Consider the following 6948-nt stretch of genomic DNA (forward strand, 5'->3'; position numbering starts at 1 on the left):
CTGGTAAGATTCTCTGGCAAAAGAGAAGTTTTCTTAGAATTACTTCAGAAGGTCTTTTGATGCTAATTCACAGCTGTTTTCACCAATCAAGAGGATTTTCTCACTCTGAGTAAAATAGAAGATGATTAAATGCAATTTTCATTGTAGCATCAAAGAGGAGGCCAAGAGAATAGTAGACCCACAACTCTCCTGGAAATTTCCCAAGTACAGCTACCACTGCCACCTGGGCCTTCCCGGTACAATTTCATTTTCAAATTTTGTCTAGTTAGATCAGTTATGTGAATTTTCCATTTTGAAAATGCAGCCACAATTAAAAAAATGGAATTCAGGAAATATTTGCCAAGGGCCTAGTAGGTACCAGGCATTTTCCTCACTGCTGTGGATGCCAAGTTGAACAAGCCAGATCAGTGGCAAAGACAAAAATGTTGAGTCCCTGTGTGTCAGCCTCAAGTTCTACCTGTCTTCTAATATCTAACAACTGTATTTTCCCCAATATCTCATCATCCCCACCACCAGGCATCGTTTCTCACTTGGTACTTGTAACTTCTATCTCTGTCCCTCCTTGACTATCCCAATCCGTTTTCCTAATGACAGTCACAGTGGCCCCCTTTCAGGGTCTGCAAAGGCTCTCCAAGATCAACTCTCACCTCCTTAGCCCATCTATTTGCTCAGGCACCTATGAGCCTGTTCCCTGTTTCACCCCACTAACCACCTCATTCTAAATTCTAAAGGAATCCTGAGGTTCCCCAAAGCATCTTTCTTTCTCCTGCTTCATAGATCACCACTTGAACTTCCATCTTCTACATCCCTTCCCCTCCCCAACCCTCCTTGAGTTGCAATACCAAGTGTCATTGCCTGAGTCCTTGTTTTCTTCTTTAAACTTCTGTGTGATGATGGAGACAGAATCCTGTTCTCCTTTGTACCCGGAGCCCAGCCTGGTGTCAGGAGTACCAGCCGTGCTCAGTCAATGCTTGTGTTGGATGCACATACCAGTGAATGAATGTAGTCAGGCTGTTAAGGCAACGCAGAAGAGGAAGCCAGGTTGAAATATCAAGAGGAGGGAGCAATCCCCCCCCGCCCCAAAGTAGGTGTTCCTTGAAGTCCTGAGGGACCATCAGCTTTCAGCCTGGAAGGAGAACGGAAAGAAGGGCATGCTAAATGGACTAGCAGTTTGCAAGGGGATGCTGGCTTTGCTCAGCAAGGAAGTGAGAACTGAGGGTGCCAAGGTGCTGAGTGGGAGGAGGGAGGGAGGAGGGAGGGAGGCAGGAAAGAAAGGCAGAAGCTGGATGTGTGGGCAGGGGAGTAGGGTGTGGTTAAAGGATGAGTTTGCAATGTCTGCTGGAACACCCACACGGAGACATCCTGAAAGCAGACGATTAAATGGATCAGGGGTCAGGAGAGTGGTCTGGGATGGAGACACAAGCTTGGGTAGAGGTATATATGGATATTGAGGGAATTGATTGAATTATCCAAAGATATGGTATTTCACTGAGAAGAGAAGGAGCAAGACTGCATTCTGAACTGTCCTGACTTCAAGGGACAAATAGAGGAAGGAATTACCATAAAGACTGAGAAGAAGTACCAAGAAAATAAGGGAAAAAAGTAATATATGGGGCTAAAGAGCCGATGGAAGAGACTAGAAATGGTATCATAGGCTGCAGGTCAAAAAGTACCTATTGGATTCTTTGGTTTCTGTGACAGAACTGAGATGACGATGGGAACCTTGTCATTTGGAAAACGTCGTAATAAGATGCACACATTGTGCCACGGCTGGGGCTCTAAGGCCTACCACCTTTAGAAGTCGACCTGTGGCAAATGTGGATACCCTGCCAAGTGCAAGAGAAAGTGTAACTGGCGTGCCAAGGCTGAAAGAGGAAACACCACCAGGACTGGTCTAATGAGGCACCTAAAAATTGTACACCACAGATTCAGGCGTGGATTCCATGAAGGAACAACTCCTAAACCCAAGAGGGCAGCTGTGCAGCATCCAGTTCCTCTTGGAAGTTTCAGCAATTGACCATCCAATAAGTGTTCTGGTTTTAAAAAATAAAAAGATAAGTGTCTGTTGGTATCATTTGACACTTATGTTAGATTCCTATTTCTGATATAATAAAATTGAGTTCACCCTCTGTTCCCCAAAGATTCAATCTGACCCACCTGCAAGATACTCACTTCCCAGGACCCGGAAATTCTTAACTAATACTGAAGTCCAAAATGTCACCTAAGCATCATCAGCTCAGAAATCACAAATAATATCATCTCTATTAAACATGGGTGAGGCTGTAGATCTAGTCCATCCTGGAACAAAATTCCTTTCCACCTGTGCATGTTTGAAGCTAGAAAACAACTTATCTGTGTCCGAAATATGGAGACACAGGCATCAGGTCATAGGTACAGGCATTCCCACTGAAGATGGGGAGAAAATGGAAGAAACTGAGGAATCACCAGTCACATAAAATTTCAGTCTATAGACAAATAACATTAAGTTTTCAGACTTGGGAATAATCCTCGGTAATTCAAGGCTTCCCTCTTGGGACTCAAAGCTCAGCCCTCTCTGAGTCATCTTTCCTTTTGTTGAAATGTAGCTGGTGTTTGTAGCTGAGTAGTTTTATCAACCTATTTCTTACCAGTGAATTTTGGGGATCCACTAACCTTCTTAATACTTCATCCTTTCTGTCCTTTTCAATCCAAGTTGGCAGTATTTCAAAAACCTAGAGGATCTCTTGTATATGTCATGGGGATTCACTCCATCAGGCAAGAGGCTTATTCACAGGTCCTTCCCTGATCTTTCCTCCACATTTAGTGTTTGCCAAAATAGCTGAGAGGATTTATGTATGAGTTACATACTCTTTATTTTATTTTTTTCTATTATTTTATTTTATTTTGGTACTGGGGATTGAACCCAGGGATGCTTAACCACTGGGCCACATCTCCAGCCCTTTTTATATTTTTATTTAGAAACAGGATCTCAATAAGTTGCTGAGGGCCTCCCTACATTCCTGAGGCTGGCTTTGAACTTTCGAATCCTCCTGCCTCAGCCTCCAGAGCTGCTTGGATTCCAGGCATGTACAACCATGCCTGGCTCACATTCTCATTCTCTCTCTCTCTCTCTCTCTCTCTCTCTCTCTGTCTTTCTCCTTCTCCCTCTCCCTCTCTCTTTCCCTCTCCCTTTCTCTCTTTATAGTACTTCATATAATTTATTAATGTCATTTTCTATAGGACACTGTGACATCAATATTGACCTCATACAGACAAAGAATGAAAGTTGGGTTTTCTTGTGTACCAAGTATAAAACATCTGTTAACAAGTTAGCATATACAACAGTTGTAAGAGATCAACTTTCAGGATGACTCAGTTTATACTAGTTGCTTCACATGGTTTTCCCTCAAAACTTGGATGCCACCCAGTGTCGCTGTGTTTGTGCAAATGCCTGCTGTGAACTACCGGACTACTTTCTTTTGCCAGCCCCACTTTTGCTTGTTTTACTGCTGCCACTGCTAGATTTGCCAGGTGATTTTGAAGAGAAGAGTCTTGTCATGAACTCAGATACATCAGGCAATTCATGGTTGGAATTCAGCATATTCATTGACTCTCCATCTTCTGTCTCATGTCAGGATCACTTGTGTTGACCACTTTGGGCAAAAGCACAAATATCAATAATGAAAGAACCATCATCATAATCATTGGATTCATAAGAAAGTCTGTCCAGCCCCATGATTCCCTTTTAATAAAGTAAGAAGGTGGACCTGAAGATTTCTTTTTTCTTTATTAAATTATTTATTTTTCTAGTTTGTTATACATGATGGCAGAATGCAATTCATTTCATATTACACATATAGAGCACAATGTTTCAAGTCACTGGTTGTACACAAAGTATTTTCATAGCATTCGTGTCTTCATACTTTTACTTAGGGTAATGATGTCTAACTCATCCCATCGTCATTCCTACCCCCTTGTGGACCTGAAGATTTCACTGGAGAGGATAGGGCAGTCTGACCACTTCTGATGTTTTGATATAATTCATGTATCTTGCTCTCATTTTTCTTTTTGAAGTGATATCAGCTCTGTCAAACTTGTAAGCTAGAGAAATAACTTCCACTACATAAGATCCAGAAGATATATCACGAACCCCAAAACTCCAATCTGTCTTAAGAAAGCCAATGTGCTCTTCTCTGTCTATAAGCACTCAGATCCAGTCCTGAGGCTTCACCCCTGGAACAACTGCACGCCCCTCAATCTCAAAACAATCTCTTAGGCTGACCCCACTCCCTCTCGATCCCTTGGCTGCAGCCCTGGGTACTTCCAAACTCTGGGCAAAGATGGAAAAGAAGCCCCACAGAGTGACTGCCATGTCAACAGCTCTGGGCAGTCAGGATGGCCTCACATACTCTAAAAGGTCTTCTGTGGATAAAGTGCTCCAACATTTTTTTTTTTGCCCTTTTCAATGTTTTATTCATCAAATCACTCAATACAATTTCATTCTATAGGTTCTTTTAAAAAAATTATTATGGTTTCTTTATTGACACATAAGGTTTTTTTAACATTTATTTTATTTATTTATTTTATGTGGTGCTGAGAATCGAACCCAGCGCCTCACACATGCTAGCCGAGCACTCTACTGCTGAGCCCCAGCCCCACCCCCTCTATAGGTTCTCAAACAAGAAAACGACAATCCTTAATGCAAAGCACTGCAATAGACATAATCAATTCACAGCAGACAATTCTAGATTAATTAATTCACACCAAACATTTCTAGGTTAATTAATTCACAGCAAACAATTCTAGATTAATGAATTCTAAGCACTGTGAACACACTTAATCATGACAGATTTATGACAGACTTTCCCTCTGCATGCTAAGTTCAAGTGTCAGATCAAAAATCTCAAACCTTAGGCTTTACGTCCAGCAGATGCACACTCATTGTGCTCCAACTTTTTGATCTTTCTGAGGTATAAGCAAAATTTGTCCAGCTACATCTTTGGATTTTTCTCTAGAATACTTTGCTTACCGTAGATTTCTCAATTTTACCATCTTTTGCAATCTAGATAGGTTAAGAAATTCCCAAATAACCCAATTCTCATTCCTGTTTGTTTAAAAATTCTTCCCTCAATTGATTTCTTTCCATATAGCTTCCTAGAAATAGCAAGAAGATCAGAAACCTCATCTAAATGGCCAATCTCATCACCTACAAATTCTATTCTCCACATGAGTACAGAACACAGCTCTGCTCAGCTTTCTGCCACCATATAACAAAAATTTCCTTACTTCCAGTTTCCAATAACATGTTCCTCATTTCCTTCTGAGCCCTCATTGATAATGTCTTTAACATCCACATTTCTATAGAAGCTTGTTCTGACTGACTTGTTCTCTGAATGATACCTGTTTTATCCCCACTTTTTGGATTCCTCATTGGCAATCATTACTATTTCTACTAAGGGTCTGCTTAAGGTAATCCAGGTTTTTTCTATTATGCACCTCATAATTCTTCCAGCCTCTTCCCACTGTCCAATTCCACAGTTTAGGCATTCATTACAGTAGAACTCCTCCTTCAGGTATCAAAATCAATTTGATTTTACCACTGTGACAAATTATGCAAACATAACTCAACACAAACTTATTATCTTAGATCTATTATTTATTGCCATGTTGGGAATTGAACCCAGGTCCTTGTGCATGACAGGAAAGCACTCTACCACTGAGCTACATCCCAGATGATTTATTATCTTATAATGCTGAAGGTCAAAAGTCTGAAATGGGTCTCACTGGGCTAAAATCAAGCTGTCAGCAGGACTGTGTTCCTCCTAGAAGCTGTAAGAGAGAAACCATTTCCTGGCCCTTCCCACCTTCTATTGGCCTCCCATATTCCTTGGCTTATAGCCCTGTTCCTCTGTCCTCAAAGTCAACAATATCAGTCTGGGTCCTTCTCACACTTTCATCTCTCTGATTCTCCCCTTTCTGCTTCCTTCTTCCACTTATAAGGACCCTTGTGATTTTATTGGGCCTGCCTGGATAGTTCAGAGTATCCTGAACCAGAATATTAACATTGATATAATAGTGCTGACTAATCTATAAACCTTAATTCAAATTTTGTTGCATTTTAATACCTAGCATCCTTAATCATCTGCACCCTTAATTCCCCTTTACAGTGGAACCCAGCATATTTACAGGTTCCAGGGATTTGGATGTGAACAGTGGCATATACCTATAATCCCAGTGACTCAGGAGGCTGAAGCAGAAGAATTGCAAGTTTGAGGCCAACCTGGGCAACTTAATGAGATACTGTCTCAAAATAAAAAATAAAAAGGACTAGGGATATAGCACAGTGGTAGAACATGCCTGGGTTCAATCCCCAGTGTCCCCACTCCAAAAAGAGGCATTACCTGCCTACCATAGTAATTAATTTAATTATGGATAATTCAGACAAGCTCAAATCATTCAACAATATTCGACAACACAACTGAGCAGTACCCTTCAAAAATGTTCAAATCAAATCAAACAAACAGAAAGAATGAATGTCTGGGGAACTATTACAGACAGAAAGAACCTAAGGAGACCTGACAATCTGCTACAGTGCGTGATCCTAGACTGCATTCTGTTCCATTGGTGAGCCCATTGAGAAAATTTGAATTAAGGTTTATAGATTAGTCAACATAATTTGATCAATGTTAATATTCTGGTTTTGTTCTTTACATGGTAGTTATAAATAATGTCATTTGGGGAAGCTGGGTAAAGTGTATATGGAAATTCTTTGTACTATTTTTGCAACATTAAAAAATAGTAAATGAGGGGCTGGGGATGTGGCTCAAAGCCAGATTCAGCAAGTTGAGAAATGAACAAGAGCAGAAATGATGGAGAGGAAGACACCTGTCTTAAATGTGACTGTAACGTGAAGCAATGCAAAGACAGAGCCAGAAGCTGAAGGAAGGCCACATGGAGGATTGTTTTCTT

General features: G+C 40.9%; 2 pseudogenes; one reads left to right on the forward strand and one right to left on the reverse strand.

Moving 5' to 3' along the window:
• The first annotated feature begins 1708 nt into the window (after window positions 1-1708).
• LOC114104097 (large ribosomal subunit protein eL37 pseudogene) lies at window positions 1709-2017 on the forward strand (annotated as a pseudogene).
• Window positions 2018-3448: 1431 nt separating this feature from the next.
• LOC114104127 (endoplasmic reticulum membrane protein complex subunit 7 pseudogene) lies at window positions 3449-4351 on the reverse strand (annotated as a pseudogene).
• Between the last annotated feature and the right edge of the window lie 2597 nt (window positions 4352-6948).

Source organism: Marmota flaviventris, chromosome 1 (genome assembly GCF_047511675.1).
Source record: "Marmota flaviventris isolate mMarFla1 chromosome 1, mMarFla1.hap1, whole genome shotgun sequence".
Classification (NCBI taxonomy): Eukaryota; Metazoa; Chordata; class Mammalia; order Rodentia; family Sciuridae; genus Marmota; species Marmota flaviventris.